General features: G+C 39.3%; 1 long non-coding RNA gene across 1 annotated transcript in view; it reads left to right on the top strand.

The window, feature by feature from the left end:
* The first annotated feature begins 7,589 nt into the window (after positions 1 to 7,589).
* LOC136833752 (uncharacterized) overlaps positions 7,590 to 18,296 on the top strand; it is a 36,305-nt gene continuing 25,598 nt past the window's right edge. Inside the window, exon 1 of the long non-coding RNA XR_010851578.1 lies at positions 7,590 to 7,917. This is a non-coding gene — a long non-coding RNA (uncharacterized lncRNA). The remainder of the gene's footprint in view (positions 7,918 to 18,296) is intronic.

Raw genomic sequence — 18,296 nt, 5'->3', positions numbered from 1 at the left:
TAAGATACCATCATGTCTATTCATGTCTGAAGACTGTCCAGCAGCTCCAATGAGAGAGAGACTTTTCTCTTGAGAGTGCATTAAAGATATCCAGCACCTTCGAGCATTCATCAGCAGATATTTATTGAAGCCACTTTACAGTGAATTGCCAACTTCCTTTCTTTGCCAAGGTGAGTCATCTCATTTTCTATAGCAAAGGGCTGTTGCTCTGTCATGAACTTGGGGTTCCATCTTAAGGGCATGGACCTTTCATTCTCACCTGAGTAGTCCATCCTCACAGGGAGCTTTGAACAACCTTTGCCACCCCACAAACTCATACCTTGTTGTGGGTATTTCTACTTGTCTCTGAAGTCACACTCAGCCACCCTTTAGCCCTTGTTATTCTTTTGCTAAAGACCTCACACACAAGACTCATTCTGCTATCGTGATCATTGACAAAGCAAGTAAGTTTCATGGTGTCATACCAAGTCCAGCATATAACGTGTTGAGGTTCTCTCATAATCTTGTTTATTTATGAATGTATGGTGAAAACAATATATAACCATCAGTTCCTAGCAAGGTATATAAGTTTTTTGATCCCCTCTCCCTCTGGATCTTTTTAGGTAGCAGTCTAGACGAGATTTTTTGTTGTAGTGAGAGTTTTTCATTAATATTGGAAGAGAACTTGACATTTTAGGCCCAAGTATCAACTTCAGTATTTATTAATAGTACTGGTAGGCACAAGAGGACGATGTCCAAAACAAACTTTCTGAGTTGAGGGCTGGTACTATACCACCTTCACCTCCTGTGTAAGGGACATGACCTATGATTTCTTGGACATTTCCTTGGGACCTGTGGTGGCTGTTCAAGACATTATGTAGCTACCCAAACTCCATTCGACAGGAAAACATCACACCTAAGGTTCACAGGAGTGAAATTAGGATGATTGATTTCTTCTCTCTACAGTATCTCCCTTTCTCTCTTTGTACCACAGTAACCAAGGCAGTATACATGCTGGTCTGGCCTGATGCAGGTGAGTTACACAATAAAACACCCAGTTTGAAGGCTTTGGTTTTAAGTTGGGACATCCTCAGCCCTCTTTTCTAACAGTAGGGAGAAAGGTTGGGTGTGTATCTTTAACATTTGGTTTGTAATGGTAATTGCTGTCTACTGACTTGGGCTTCCTATGCAATAAGACTGGAAAAATAGCAAACTCTGTCACACGGCCTATTTTCCTCTTGCTTCTGTATTGGCAGACTGTATAGGAAGTTAACAGTCATTCTTCTCTCACACACAGACGTGACCAGGAATTTGGTATTTTTGGGTTGTAGTCTGAACACCACAATTCATGTTCCACAGGTAAGCACCTCCCACCTAAGGAGTGAGTCAGTCTCCAATAAAAATAAGAAAGGTCTGCGTTCTTGTAAGACTGGGTACCACTTTTTGAAAATCCATTGTTCCTAGATAAAAAAACATGGTTTTGTGAAAAGTGATTGGGCAGGTATCCCCAGTATTTATTAAGACTATTCTTTTAGATTGTGATTAAGTCCATATAAATTAGAAAAATAATATTTTTCATGAGTATTTTGGTGCCGGGAAGCAATGAGATGAGATGATGTTTAGAGACTTTTTTCCTTACATTTTTAAATGGAAAGGAAATTTTATCCAGTTTGTTTTTGAAATACTTCTTTACAAAATGAAGAAATTTCTGTGTGCAAAGTATGTGCCATTTGAGTTTTTATCTTACTTCTTTACAAAATGAAGAAATTTCTGTGTGCAAAGTATGTGCCATTTGAGTTTTTATCTTACTTCTTTACAAAATGAAGAAATTTCTGTGTGCAAAGTATGTGCCATTTGAGTTTTTATCTTACTTCTTTACAAAATGAAGAAATTTCTGTGTGCAAAGTATGTGCCATTTGAGTTTTTATCTTTCATTTTAAGCATATTGCAAAAAGAGTGCATTCTGGTACTAAGGGAACCAAAGCCAACATTATATGAATAATATATGTACTGTACAGAGGAAAATAAAAAAAACATTATTGGTAAGCTCATAAGCGGTAACCCTGAACTAAGTGGTGGACCACAGATGAGTTTTGAAGTTCCAGGGATCTTAAAGGATTTAAGTGCCTTGTTAACAAGTCTCAAGCACTAAACCATTTGGCCTTTGAATAACTCCCTGTTAGGGGGTTAGTGCACTGCAAGCATTGCTAAAGGGTGCTTGCTTTGCTACATCATTTTGGCCTCAAACTGCACCCGCTTTAGACTTTTATTTTACCTTCAGTCCTGCTGTAGGGACTTTTTCTTTTAGCACACAGTTGGTGCAGTATGATGGGAATGGATTTGGAGGTTATTAAATGAAACACTGACTGTCCTTAGCCTACAGAACGGAAACTTAACCTAACCTTAACACTATAATTCATCAAAACTTATTCTACTCAGTCCTAATCCTGTAGTTTCCACCCCCCTCCCACTATCAATAGAACCTTAACCTAATTGAACCTTACTATCAATAAATCAGTGTTCCCCCAACTATGGTCTCTGAGACTTCTTCAGATTGGGAGTTAGCTTGCTCAACATCAGCCAGTTTAGGATTTCATCGCTATCCTTCCTCCTACGGGAGAGATCAACACCTAGTTTTGTTCCTTTCCAACTGTTGTCGAACTTTGTTTGCTGCAGGTGTGTTGAGATCGGTACCTTTTGGGATTTAGTGTCGTATATGAAGGAACCGGGAGAAGGGCGGCCTGACCAGTGTTTTTTGTTTCTGCAATCTGGCAGCTTTGCGTTCTCTCCCTATGCTCCTTATCACTTCTCTGCTTTATCCCTTCCTCTATTTTCAACTGCTCTTTAAATTTTATTTATTTGATTTATTTCTTTCTTATCAGGTAAGGTGAAGGCGAGCGCCTCACTCTACGCTAACCCACTCGAGCAAACTGCAAGTAAAAAAGAAAAAAACAAAAATGAAACAATTTAATCAAACAATCATACACCACCTCACACAAATATAATAAAAGAAGGAAAATCAAATATTAATTCATACAAACCAACTTTTTCATACTACCACACCGCTTCCTTTCTTCAGTCTTTGTCCAGTCTCTCTTAACTATTACTTCTTAGTGCAACTTTTGGGTATACACTCAGTTCCACCTTTAGACTCGCGCTTCATCACCTTTATTTTCCTCATCAATGTAGTATTGTACAACCACTCCAACTTCCTCTTTTCGCTGAATAGCCGAAAGTGCCCAGTCGTTTGGTTTGACAGCTTAAATTTTATAAAAATCAATTCAGAACGGAAAGAAACTTATATATGATACTATAGGTTTCTGTTTCTGCCATCTATAGACGTGAGTTTTCGCCTCCCCAGTCCGCCTTATTGGATGGTACTTTAACAGAAAGGAGGTTTGTTTGTTGATTTCAGGGAAATACTTTCAACCTTCTTTTGCTGTCCTTGTGCTTTCACTTCTCCAGCCGTACTGGTTCTGTTTTGGAATGGTATTTTAACAATTAATGTGTATTCTTGATAAGGGGTTACAGTTTATGCCAATTGTTTCTTGGTAAACTTTGAGTTGTATCCTGTACAGCAAATATTAAGCTTTTTGGTCTTCAGCATGGTCATATGTTTTAGTGAAGCTCAAATACATTTCTTACTCTGTTTTGTTCTTTTTAAGTGTGTAGGAATCAATTACTTTTTGTATTTACGATGCTCTTAACATTCTTCAGCAAACTGACATTCATCTTTTTATGAAAGCACATGGATCCATGTCTTCAGTAAGTAACTAATTACATTACTGTACTCTTCATTTCTAGTTGCAGTTATAAAATAACGTATGTTAGTATAAGGTAATAGCATAGCAAGTAAATGTGCTCCTTATATAATTTGATTTTCAGTACGGACAAACAGTGCTTATAACTGACACGATAATGATAGCAGACACCACCCTACTTACAAACGAGTTACATTCTTGACTGCTGTTTGTATATTGAATTGTTTGTAAGTTGGTTGCTGTATTCTTCATGCCTATTTAATCATAGTATGATATAAAATCAATATAGTACTGTACTTTTTTTATTCTAAAACAATACACTGTACAGACAGTACTGTATGTACAGAATAGGGGCCAGAACAAAATTTTAACTTACGGGTGGCAACTGGGAACGCTCTGAACACAATTTTAATGCGCTATCCCATTTGTTTTGCGTCTGAATGTTTGTAAGTTGGATGTTCGTAAGTAGGGTGGTGTCTATATCTTTCCACATCCTCTTGGAATATGTGTATCTATTCTCATGAGAAGAATAGAGACTATTATCTAGTAATGTTTACTGTACTGTACAGCATTTATCCAGTTAATTCATCCTCTGTTAGCCTTACACAATATTATATCTTGTGTGATTGAATTCCTGAACTTAAAAATGAGTTATGAGCCAAGTGAGGCAAGTGTCAAGAGTTGCCAACTGTTCGTAGAATGGCTTGGAAATTATCATATGCTGTTGTTTTCGGAGATCACATGAAAATGTTAACACTTGTTATCACCCAGAATCTGTGTTTCGTTTGAGAGATGAAAGTTTGTCTCTTTATCCTCAGTGAAAAGGTTTATAAGCAAAAGGAAAGGATAGAATTGCAGTGGGCAGTCCACTGGACCCAGCATTAGGTAATGCCTTTATTTCCATATCATGAGGTCAGATGGTTAAGTGAACGTCTTGTGTCTTTTCAAACCACTGCAATATGTAGATGACACCTTTTTAATTTTAGACTACCCAGTCACATTCCTTTGTTTCCAGAGTATTTAGCCCTAAGCAGGAAAATATATCATTTATGTCAGAAAAAGATACTAATGGAAAATTACTCTTTCTAGATGTTCTCGTAATTCGTAACAATGTTGAGGTTATAGGAAGCCACCTTTCATAGGTCTCAACCAAATTTTCATATTTTATAATCAGTGGTTTTATGAAGAATTCATTAAAAGCTTTAGTTAATAGGGTATTTTAGATTTGTTTGGAACATTCTAGATTGTATTTTAATTTTTTTTTGCATCATTGAAAATGGATTCGATACTAAATTCACTGATAGCCTACAATTTTTAGTAAACAACTTCAAAAACCAATAACTGCATGAGCTCCAAAGTGTCAGTAAACAGAGCTACTATTTATTTCTCCTCCCCTCAAGCTAGTCTTAAAGTTACATTGAGATCAGAATATGTAATGCGAAGGTTTTTCCACTTCAAAGAAAGCGTACCAAAAGTACTACAGATCTATGTAGCCGTAATTATATATAAGTAGTTTTTGTTATGCATTTTATATTGGGAAATCAAAACTCCAGTTTTGGTAACATTTGTTTGAACACATACCGGGGTTGGCATTGCTGTTATTGCACCTATAGGCATTGCTTAAGGTTCTTTGCAGTATCCATTTGGCCCCTAGCTGAAACCCCTTTCATTCGTTTTACATACCTCCGTCGTTCATATTCTCTTTCCTCCATCTTACTTTCCACCCTCTCCTAAAAATTGATTCATAGCACAACTGTGAAGTTTCCCCTCCTATTACACTTTTAATTACTGCTTCAGCGCTGTAACCTCATAGGTCCCAGTGCTTGGCCTTTGACCTAAATACTCTATCTATTCTATTCTCTGAACACAGGCAGATCAGTTGGAGAAACAGGCCACTTAACAAATGAGCATTTAGTGCCGTTCACAAACATTCCCGTCACCAAGACTATGCTCCGAGTATTGACATTATGTTAGCAGCCAGTCTGGTGACATGAAAATACCATAGCTAAGATGCGGGACACCATCAAAGAAAACCAACCCCGTAGGAGGGTAGTATCGTCAGTGCTCCTCATGCAGTGCACTGTAGCCATTACTTAAGGTTTTTTGCAACATTCATTCAGCTCCTAACAATTGCGAGGATTTCCTCCTGTTAAACCTTTCAGACCTTTTTACTATCAATTTCCGTCTCATCGCTGAATGACCTCATAAGTCGCAGCGCTTTTGCCTAAATTCTATGTATTCTAAATCAAAGGAAACCCATCACTGTAACAGTGGACGCACTGTTTATTTTCTTCATAATGAACCTAGCTGGTCACGGGACGACTTTATGAAAAAAAAATAAACTAATTTCGGACTGCTTTTAGGAGAGAATGTAAGAAACTTGAAAACTCAAAGAAGTCTGGGAGTTCGACGGATGACACCTTACTCCTTTGTGATGTTTTGACGAGTTGATGTTTGTTATGGTCAAGACTTGCCGCGAGAGAGCTCTTCCAGCCTGGACAGTATAACTGTTCTTAAAAACACAGTGGCGCTCAACCTTTCATGAGGAGAAGTGACCTCTCATGCTTGTGTTCTTATACTTCATAAAAGGGGTGACAAGCCTCAGCAGATCAAAATATGCTGCTTCATCCATTCTAATATGATTATGCCAGTCCTCTGGCTCTAATCTCAAATCAGCAAAGCAAGTTTGCATGAGATATATGGTGGTCTCTTTTTTATTCTTATGTCAACTTTGAACTTTTTTTTTCTTTTCTTTAGCGACACCGCTAAACCAAAGCGATAAGAGTGTCTTGATCCAGAGGAATCTTTGCTTCTCAACTGCACGACTCACACTGAGGTTGGATGTAAATTTGGTTTGACCGTGTGGCTTTCCAATCAAGTTTTAGGTTGTTCTATCATATATTATTAGAATATAGTTCCACTGCAAATCTAGTGTAGTCCTGGGCTACCGGCTGAAACATATTATCTTGGAAATTAATAAATATGGCAGCACAGTACTTTTTGTTTACCTATCAAGGTCTTTATTTTTGAAGACTGAAAGAAGTGCTAAATATAGTGGAAGGTGTTAACAGTAAGATATAGATACCACATGAGCATTGGCATTTGAAGAAAATTTAAGTGTAAAAAAAATAAAATTAGGTGGAAAGACAAAGGAATCCACACTGACGGGGGAGAAACTGCTTCATCGCGAGGGGGCCTCAGCTTCAGTGCTGTTAAGGCGTGTAAATGCACCTTAACAGCACTGAAGCTGAGATCCCCTCACGATGAAGCAGTTTCTCCCCGTCAGTATGGGATTCCTTTGCCTTTCCACCTAATTTTATTTTTTTTTTACACTTTAATTTTCTTCAAATGCCAATGCTCATGTGGTATCCATATCTTATGTTAAGACTTCCACTATATTTAGCACTTCTTTCAGTCTTCAAAAATAAAGACCTTGATAGGTAAAAAAAAAAAGTACTGTGCTGCCATATTTATTAATTGCCAGGGTAATATCTGTTTCAGCCGGCAGCCCAGGACTACACTAGATTTGCAATGGAACTATATTTCTTATTAATATATGACAGTACAACCTAAAACCTGATTGGAAAGCCAGAACCTAAAAAAGAAAAAAAAAATGTAAACAGGGACTTTCATGCCTTCTATAAATTTAAAATGCAAACCATGCTGGTCTAATTTCTTCTTTTTTTTCAATATTTTTTTTTACTGTACTCTGCTATATATTAGTATGTTGTTCCATTGCTGAATTAAAATATACTGTGGTTCTGAAACACCTGTCGGCATTTGGGTGAATAAATATAGTAGCATACTGGCAGTTTTTCTTTATCCCGACAGGACTTTTCGTAGTCTTAACACTGCAAACGTATGCTGAAAGGACAACACGTGGGGGGAAAAATAAATCCTATGACAAACATGAAGTACATCACAGTTCTACGTTGGATAAGAAGTGGAACGTTCGAAAATTATTAATCAACTGTGAGGGAAATAATTTCTCAGTTCTCACAAGAATTGGAAGAAGAAGAAGCTACCGTGGCGCGATACTCCCTGTAATTGTGAAAACAACCTCTCGTAGGTAGCAATCATGCCAATAACAGTGAACCGTATTTTGTCGTTTAGGTAAGATGACCTACCAAGATAAAGTCACGGGACATCAGTAGCACATGTCTTGAGAACAACAGAGGTAGGATAAGAAGTGCACATTCAGGCCTATTGCCTCAGCCTAGTCACAAGGAAATATCTGTCAAAAGCGAACGGTGAGGTAGGACAAGGCTGCCCTTAGGCCTAGTCTGGCCAACCGACGAGCTTCATCCCTTTTTTTTTTTAATTTTCTGACCAATATTTACAATTCCTGGTTGTCTATTATGATACTTAATTTCCTAGCCAGACGCGTAAGCCATATTTGACTTGTTACCTTGTGTCTAGGCCTAGGCCAACCTGTATGTTTCTAACAGCCTGTCACCACTTGCTTTTGTATTTCCCCCAACTAGCTAGGCTAGGCTATATCCAACCATTTTAGCTTAGGGGTCCCAGTGGGGAACCAGGGTTAGTAGATCGAAGTAGTAGTTCCGCGGCGGCGATTTCCTTCTAACTTGACATTTTCTACAGCTTTTTGGTTGCTAATTATGGATTTATCTTCAGTTTTTGTCGCACGCATGTAATTAACCCCTGGAGTCCATCCAACAAGGGATTTCCATACGCGATCTTCACAAGACAGAGCACGGGTATATACGCCTGTTTGGAACGGTTCATATCCCTTCTGGCAAGTGCAGTAACTTGTTAACGTGTGGGTACCGCCCCCCCTGGGCCAGTACTAAACACGGCGAAGGGACATTCCATTTGGCTGACGATAAACAAATGCACCGCCAATGTCAGAAGTGTAGAAAAAACCAGTTTCCAAGGGAAAAACAGGCGCGGAGCCAATCCTTAGAATTACCCTGGGGTTTTCTGGGTGGGGCAAACAAAGGTGCATTGCACAGTCAGAAAGATGGAAGAGTTGAAATCACAATTAGGCTATTAGCCTGCACAGTAAAAATGGAGAAGAGTCACGCATGCTGTTTCCCTGCATCACGGCCTGCTTGAGATCTGATCCAAGACCTTCTCTAACATTGATTCATTAGCCCATAACCTAACCTCCCCCTGGTTGTGGCACCCTGGCTAATGTGACTTGGGGCAGAACCCCAACTTGATGTCGTGCACGGCAGAATGACATGAACAAGTAGGCCTATTCTGTAGTATAACTCCTCAAGCCCTTAACAATAACTAATATCAAACTATTGTTTAAAGCATAAAACTGTAGTCAGAACAGTTGTGTTATATTGGTTCATCCTTCCTAACCTAGGGTGCAATCTTTAGCTGGGTGGGGGGACTTTGCCTCCCTTGGACCCCTCTACCTAACCTGACCTAGTCCGCCATAAATGTCGTAGGGTAAAGTGCATGTGCATCCAGACCCAACTTTCCTTAGCCTAAATCTAGAGTGCAAGTCCTCGCCTGGCATGGGCCCTCCCACCCAATATGAGCTTGAACACCATAGGCCTAAGTCACTGAATTGGAACACATACATTCATCTTAACCTAACCTTGTGCACCAGGTCCCATCTAGCGGAGGAGCCACCCACTGTCTTCCCATTGGCATTTCATACAGCGTATTCCTTACCTTGAGGTTCTCGGTAATTGAATCTTTACCCCAAGGTTTTTGTTTTATTTTTGTGGAATGGGGGAAGTTCCTCTTTGGAGGAGTGGTAGAGCTTTCGACTGGCACGCTGTTGGCCCAGCGTTCGACTCTCCGAGCCGCCAAAGAAGAATTAGAGGAATTTATTTCTGGTGATAGAAATTCATTTCTCGTCATAATGTGGTTCAGATTCTACAATAAGCTGTAGGTCCCGTTGCTAGGTAACCAATAGGTTCTTAGCCACGTAAAAATAAGTCTAATCCTTCGGGCCAGCCCTAGGAGAAGCTGTTAACCAGCTCAGTGGTCTGGTTAAACTAAGATATACTTACTTACTTGTGGAATGGGGGAATATATTAATAGAAGGAATTATCAGATTTTCAGATGGATATATTCATATTGTTTGATGTAATGTAGAATATATTAATTTAGAGACCCATTAACTTCATACAAACAAGGCAAACATTGTTAAACTGAAGAAACTTGTGAAAATTGGGTACAATCAGAAAACTTTCATACACCAAGAAGTTTTATTTGGTGGAAAATGGTAGGTAATTATTAAGTAACAGAAAAAGGAAAAAGTTTGCATAAGCATTCCAGAATATCAGATATGCTAAAAACACTTTGTTCCACACAAAAACAAACCATCGCTCTTTACATAGGGTGTAGCTTAACGACGCTAGCTGGGACAGCCATTTATCTTTCATCCAAGGTCATTAACTATCAACAGGTAGGGGGAAACCCCACCCACTATTGGTATGCACTCCAATTTGCTTCCAGGTGCTGTCATGTTGGACATCTGTGTAGACTCTCTGCCTGATTTGCTTTTAGCTTTCCTTATACTCTTTGAGTATTTTTCTTGCCTTTGCACGATTGTTGTTGAGTTTTGTGTATTAAAGAAAGATGATGAATCAGACCTTTCTGTCATTTCAGCCTTCTACCTCTATGAGGAAACTCAGATTTTCAGGCTACCCAGGGAAGAACAGCCATCGTAATAGGTTTCTTCTCTCCATACCTATGGAGAGAAGAAACCTATTATAGAGGTGGATCCTCACACCCTGTGCACCTCCTGCAGGAGGCATGACAGCATCAGTGTACCCAGAGTAGTCAGTGTTCAGAATGCTGTGTCTGGGTCTGAACAGTAAGTGAGGTTTGACAAGAAGAAGAAAAGAGAGATCTCCCCAGTGTCATTGGATGGTAATGTGGTGCCAGTGACACTGAAGGTCCTCTTTGGTACTCTTCTCCACCTAGCAAACTTCCCTCTACTGTTGCCACTCCTAAGAGACCAGTTTCTTCCCTGCTGACTCCTAATGAGAATTCAGTAGAGAGACTTCGAGGGGGTGTGGATCCGTGGGGCCTCTTTGTTGTGAGGGAGATTTTTCCTCTGGACACTCTCTGAGGCCCAAAGGAAGTCTTGCCAAAACCTGACTTTCTTTCCAGGTGTGATGGAGGACAAGCAGCTCAGGTAGTTGTGGCCCTCCCCAGGCTTCTTGGGTAAAGCCCAGCATTTCTTCCCTCCTGACCATTTGAAGGTGTGTGAAGTCTCACCTGTGACCGCTTTACCATGACTTTCACAACCTTGATGGCCACAGTCTCCATGGTTCCTGGATCGCCCCATTTACTCAGTATCTCCCCATGTCTAATCAGTGGTGTGTCCAAAAGAGTTGCTCTCTTTGTTGCAGGGGAGGTCCCTCTCCATTCACTCTCTTCTGTGATGACCTTGGCTGTGCTGATGAAGAAGACTTCCTGGAAAACAAGGAAGTCAGCACTGTTGTCTTTGTCTTTGTCATCAGGTGCTGTCGCTACCTCCCCTTCTTCCAAAGCTAGTAAGCAGGGGAAGAAGGCTGCTATATCTTCCTGGAGGAAATCTCGTCAAGTTCATAATACACTTGGGGACATTCTTATACTCATATGGATGCTCACATTATATCCTCAAGGCTTTTGCAAGACACAGGTCCCATTCATTTTCCCTATCAGTCATCATACGTAACAACCCACTTAATATGCTTATTGTTCTCTCAGCTAACCCATTCACACTTTGCATATACAGCGATGAGTACTTGTGCTCTACCCCCCAATCTTTCAACACACTTTCAAACACTCTCCCAGTGAACCAGGTCCATTATCGCTCAATAATTTCCTTGGCTTATTTACACACATCGGAAACATTACTTTACTCAATGCATTTGAAACAGTCACATCCTTTATTCCTTATCTGTACTTTGAGTAAACTTGATTAGGTGGTCTACCCTAACAACCAGTTCCACATTCCCCCTCTTACTCAAAGGCAATGACAAAAAATCTGTTACCACCATCTTAAACGGCTCTTTATACTCAGATGCAAAATAGGAGGACTTTCACATACTTGCTGATATTTATCCTTCTGACACGCTTCGCACAGTCGCCACATCTGTACATATCTAGAGTAACGTTGGGCTAAACACACATTCTTTCATACACAGTGTTAGCTTAGACTTCCCCATATGAGGGCCTCAGAACCAGAAGGTTATAAACGCCACCCCCACCGATTTGGAGTTAGGCATACCAGTAGATGTGGCAACATTTCCTCTGTCTATTCGTGGCATTTCTATGCTATTCAGCCATTTCATTAAGGTCGAAATCCCTACTGGAACAGTAGGAACTATCGATTTTAGCTACATGAATGAACGTGATGTCGCGCGGAGCTTACAGCCTCACAAGAACTCAGTTACAACCAGAAGGTTGCATGTGCAGCAGCTCAGAGCGAGCCAATGAGAGCGCCGCATCACTAAATGGGTATTCAGTTCTAGGCCAATCAGCATTTTCCTGCATAAGGGGCTCGTAAGTGTCGGCCAATCACAGCGCAGGTTACATCTCTGCTATTATTTACACTCCCAGTCTAGTGATTTTCGTGATGAAAATTGAATGTCCTTAGTGTTGTGATTTGTTTTTTTTTTTTTTTATTATTATCCCTTATTTAGCACCATTATGTCTTCCTGAAAGTGATCACTGTGATGTCGTGCAACGGCCAAGAGGAAGAAAAAGGACAAGGAATGAAACGTCATGGAAAAAAATAGTATTAAGTTACTGCACGATGCAGGCCAAGAATGTTTCTTGGTGTACCGACAAACTTGTGCCTGCACGTAATGTAGGCCAGCCATTTTAATGGTTAAACATTGTGATGATGGAAGGTTATCATCGTCAACATCATTATTACTAATATTATTATTATTATTATTATTTTCCATCACTATATTGACTACTCATCAATATCATTATTATTATTATTATTATTACTATTATCATTATCATTATTACATCTATTGTTGTTATACCACGAATATAATAACACTTTATTATCATTTTACACATTTAATTATGGTTTAAGTGCTGGTTATGACCAGAATATACACAAATGTGAGGGGTTAGGCGGACATTTTGAATGCTAGCTCGTAAGCGCACCATACAATTTTTTCAAATTTTCTAAAGAGTAGGGCTTTCATATGAAACTTAGTTTAAATCAATATCTTTCTTAGAAGCAGAGTAATGAATGCTAGACTTTGAGGGCAATTTACTCATTTTTTAAAAAGTGGCGTTTACAACCTTCTGGTTGTGAAGCCCTCATATGTCCGTACCTAATTTGTACAATTTTACAAGTACCTGTTTTATATAAGTAACTTACCCAATAATTACATGGCTATAGTTTCCTTGGCACAGAAGCTTGAATTAAAAAATTCGCAGGTAACGTCTCAGAGTTTAGTGTAGGTGACTGGTCATGCCCACTAATGGGAATACCAGGAACTACTTAGCAAGCAACCTCATTCTGTTTCTGCCGCGTTCGAGTAACATCGAGTATTGATGGCAGCTTGGTTCTTAGATTTGCTGGTCGGAGACCAGATTTCAGCCAAGTATTATCCCTGTTTTCAGGTAGCCTTCAAGCTTACAGCTTTCAGGATCAGTATTTTATTGTATTATTATTAAGATCTGATTCAGGTTGATCTTTTTAGCTACAGTAGATAATTTTCAATCAGATTGGTTAATTACCAGTAGCTTAACCCCTTAAACGCCTATTGGACGTATCATACACGTCGACTAAAAATTGTCTGTTGGTGCCGAGTGGACGCACTGCACGTCGACTACAAAAATTTCAACCTTCGTCAACTTTGACTCGACCAAAATGGTCGAAAAACGCAATTGTAAGCTAAAACTCTTACATTCTAGTAATATTCAATTATGTACCTTCATTTTGCAACAAATTGGAAGTCTCTAGCACAATATTTCGATTTATGGTGAATTTTTGAAAAACTTTTTCTTACGCACGGGCGGTAACTCAGCCGAAAATTTCTTAAATTCTTTCGTCATTTTTTCGTAATTTTTGCACTGTTCTATATTAGCCGTTACATAAAGTTTTATATATGAAAATGTGCGCAATTTCATGTACAATACAGCAAAATACAACCCATGGTTGTAGCTTTTATCAGTTTGGAAATATTTTCATATAAACCACGATAACTGCCAAAATTTCAACCTTCGGTCATCTTTGACTCGACCGAAATGGTAAAAACGCAATTTTAAGCTAAAACTCTTACGATCTAGTAATATTCAATCATTTACCTTCATTTTACATTCAATTGGAAGTCTCTAGCACAATATTTCGATTTATGGTGAATTTTTGAAAAACTTTTTCCTTACGCCGCGCCAGAAATTCTTTCGTCACGTTGTCGTAATGTTTGCACTGTTTTATATTAGTCGTTACATAAAGTTTTATATATGGAAATGTGCGCAATTTCATGTAGAATACAACAGAAAATAATTCATGGTTGTAGCTTTTATCAGTTTTGAAATATTTTCATATAAATCACGATAACTGCCAAAATTTCAAGCTTCTGTCAACTTTAACTCGACCAAATGGTCAAAAACGCAATTATAAGCTAAAACTCTTACATTCTAGTAATATTCAATCATGTACCTTCATTTTGCAACAAACTGGAAGTCTCTAGCACAATATTTCGATTTATGGTGAATTTCTGAAAAAAATTTTTTTCCTTACGCTCTGCGCGACGTAACTCGGCCAACATCTCAGAAATTCTTTTGTCATGTTGTCGTAATATTTGCATCGTTTTACATTAGTCGTTACATAAACTTTTATATATGAAAATGTGTGCAATTTCATGTAGAATACAACAGATAATAGCTCATGGTTGTAGCTTTTATCAGTTTTGAAATATTTTCACATAAATCACAATAACTGCCAAAATTTCAACCTTCAGTCAACTTTAACTCAACCGAAATGGTCAAAAAATGCAATTGTAAGCTAAAACTCTTACATTCTAGTAATATTCAATCGTTTAACCTCATTTTGCAATAAATTGGAAGTCTCTAGCACAATATTTCGATTTATGTTGAATTTTTTTAAAAAACATTTTCCTTACATCTGCGCTGTAACTCGCCAACATCTCAGAAATTCTTTCGTCTCGTTGTCGTAATATTTGCACCGCTTTATATTAGTCGTTACATAACGTTTTATATATGAAAATGTGCGCAATTTCATGTACAATACAACAAAAATAACTCATGGTTGTAGCTTTTATCAGTTTTGAAATATTTCCATATAAATCACAATAAATAGAAAAATTCGACTTTCGGTCAACTTTAACTCGACCGAAATGGTTGAAAACTGCAATTGTAAGCTAAAACACTTACAGTCTAGTAATATTCAATCAATTAGCTTCATTTTTCAACAAACGGGAAGTCTCTAGCACAATATTTTGATTTATGGTGAATTTTTGAAAAACATTTATTATGTCCGCTCAATTACTTAATTCATGCATCATTTTTTGTGATAATATTTTCTCTGTGTTGCTTTGATCGTTTTAAAATTTTTTATATACCAAAATCATTGCAATTTAGTGTACAATACAACTAAAAAAATTAACTCATTAGCTTTAACCGCTTTTGCTTACAGCGTGATTTGTATACAATTATATACGAAGTTTTTTTTTTTTTTTTTTTTTGCTGTCATATATTCCAATATTTATATATGATAATGATATTTTTTCATTTCTGATGGTTGCAAACTAAACTTCAGGCAATGACAAAAAAATGAGCCAAAAATGAACTCTTAATCTTAAAAACTAAGCGTGCTGTGATTTTTTGAAAAACTTTTTTCCGCTTTCGGCGCTAACTCACCGAACGCCGCCGGCATACGGGAGACGTTTTTGTAAATAGGGCTTCGGCGTTAAAGGGTTAATTTACTGATTATTGTAAATTGCGTTCACTACCACCTTTACCAATTAGTGTAAGAGAACGTAAATACTGTATTGCGTTCACTATTGAACCAATATTTTCATTAATGAATTGTATGTCTCCAAGTCTTGACAGTGTTTGATAGGATTTGAGATATGTCTGTATAATGGTATTCTGGGTACTTCAGCTTTTGTCGGTAAAGGTTAACTTAACTTTTCCAATAAGCGTAATAAACATAATCTTGTATTCGCCACAGGACCGATATTTTCGGTAAAAAGATGCATATCCCAAGTCTCCAGTGATGTTTGATAGGAATTGAGTTATGTATGTATATATGTTGGTATGCTGTGTACTTCAATTGTCGGTTAACTTTCCTTTTCCGAGTAGCATAATAAATGTTAATATTGCATTCGCCACTTGACCAATATTTTCAATAATGAAATGTATATCTGCAAGCTCAAATAGCATTTGATAGGTATAGACATCTGTCTGTTTATTGGTACTCTCCGTATTTCAGTTATTGTCGGTAAAGGATTAATTGAACATCATCTTACACTTTTCTTTGCAGAGCACTGGAAGTGTAAGGGCAGCAAGTAATAGGGAGAGAAATTGTGCTTAATTTTAGTTAGGGTACTTTTTAGAGGAGAGTAGCCGTTCTCGACAGCTGGGAACCATGCTATGAATGCCCAGTGTTCATCAACCCCTGAGCAGTGTTCATCAACCCCTGAGCTCCTAGCTCCCATGCTACTAGCTCACCTGGCGCCAATTCCAGCCTGGCACCAACTCTCTCCCTACACTAATTTTCTCTCCTATTACTGGCCCTTGTTATTTTTCACCACTTGCTCCTGCGCCTGGCTCCCTTGCTTCCTTCCCTTGCCATTGCCAGTCTTGTGCTTAGGGTAGCAGATGTTAAACTTGTAATAGTGAAGTGTTGTGCAGGGAGGAGGTGTCTGCTCATCCATCAGTTCTCCTAGACAAATGTCCCCTAAACCTGGGAGGAGACATACTGGAAGTCCAAGGGAGGTCAACAGGTTTACACAGGGGTAGTTGTCCCCTCAGTCGAGCCTGTTGCCGGCCCCAGGTATCGACAGACACCCACTGGAAAGGCGTCTTACTGGATGTGTGGTGGAGGAGGTGGCTATGTGGCCCTATCAGCTCCTAACCCAGTCCCTGTCAGATTCCCCTAAACCTGGGAGGAGGCATACTGTCAGTCCTTGAGAGTCCAAAAGGATTTTGCCTCCCAGATAGCTGCTTCTCAGTCGAACCTGCTGTCTACAGGTGTCGACAGACAGCCATTGGAAAGGCATCCGTAGAGATGTGCTTTTTTATAGTGATACTCCAGTGTAGACCAAACACTGATTGCGTTTTTCTAGTGAATCTCGGCCATTGAAGAGGTATTTTTTAGATGACTTTCACTTTTCTCTGCTCTCCTGTAAGCACCTCAGGGAGTAGGAATGCAGTCCACACTTTTTATATCCTCCGGGACAGTTGTGAACTTTTGTCTCCTGACTTCTGATTGTGGAACACCAGTATTGGCGCCAAGCGGACCATCAGTGTCCAAGCAGTCTTTTTAGCGATTCCTTAACGCCTGAGCTTCCAATAGTGCCCGAGCACCGTATAGCGCTGGAACTCCTCTTCATTTAGAGCTCCCAGCAACAGCTCTCATGTGTCTGGCACCAGCCTACCAGTGGCTGACAACAGTCTCTTTAGCTTGGCGCCTGTCTCTTCTGGGAACATACTGTTCTTTTTTGAGCGCAGTTTCCAATTGAAAACCTGGCTCCGGTCTTCAAGTGGCCGACACTAGTCTTTGATCATGGGGTGTCCTCTCTGCAGTATTGGACTCCCTCCTTTGAGTACCATTCACATGCTCTCAGGCAGTTTTGTCTCTTTTCACCCTGCTCCACCTTCACCTAGAGTTCCAAATGACCCAGATTGCTCCTTTTTGTGACATCAATTAGTGTCAAGAAAGCACTGTCCTTTGCAGACAGGGACTTTGGTGTATGGATTAATAAGCTTGTTGAAGAAAGTTATCACCTCTGCAGGGAGTTGGGAGTGTAACTTTAGTTTTTAAGAGAGCAAGCCAAGTGTTTTTTTCCTTTACTCCATCTGATCCTGAGATGGAGTTAGTTCTCCTGGCTGAAGTTCTTGTCAAGAGTTTGAAATACGGCTCTTCCTTGACTGACCTGAGAAGTAGGGGCTAAGTGAAGATAGGAGTCTCTAAAAGTGTTGCCAAGAGACATAACTTAGGCTGGTCCTTTAATCCTGTCCTATACGGTAAGGACAGTTAAGTTAGTTTTTTGAGATTTTCACTCCTTCATTGGGATCTCAAGAAAGGAGCCTTGGTTCTCTTTTTTTTTTCTCTCTTGGGAGAAATACCCAGTCACTACCAGACCTCTTTTCTTCGCCTTGGAATGACGATGTCTTCCCTCCTTAGCGTTCTTTTGCAGAAAGACTTTTCATGAGTTCCAGGCAGAAGGAAGAGCCATAAACCATCTCTTTATCAGCTCTCATTCTGAGCACGTGATCAACTTCAGAGCTCCTGGCACCAACTTTCTGGCACTGAATCCCGAGCTCCCGACTCCTGTTCCAGAGCGCTGGGCACTTTCTAGCCATACTAGGGTCTCACCTCTGAATGATTGTGGTTGACTGCAGCAGAAGTCTTCACTTCTG

Source organism: Macrobrachium rosenbergii, chromosome 52, assembly GCF_040412425.1.
Source record: "Macrobrachium rosenbergii isolate ZJJX-2024 chromosome 52, ASM4041242v1, whole genome shotgun sequence".
Classification (NCBI taxonomy): Eukaryota; Metazoa; Arthropoda; class Malacostraca; order Decapoda; family Palaemonidae; genus Macrobrachium; species Macrobrachium rosenbergii.
Note: the sequence above shows the minus strand (reverse complement) of the source record. Positions and strands in the feature narration are given on the sequence as shown.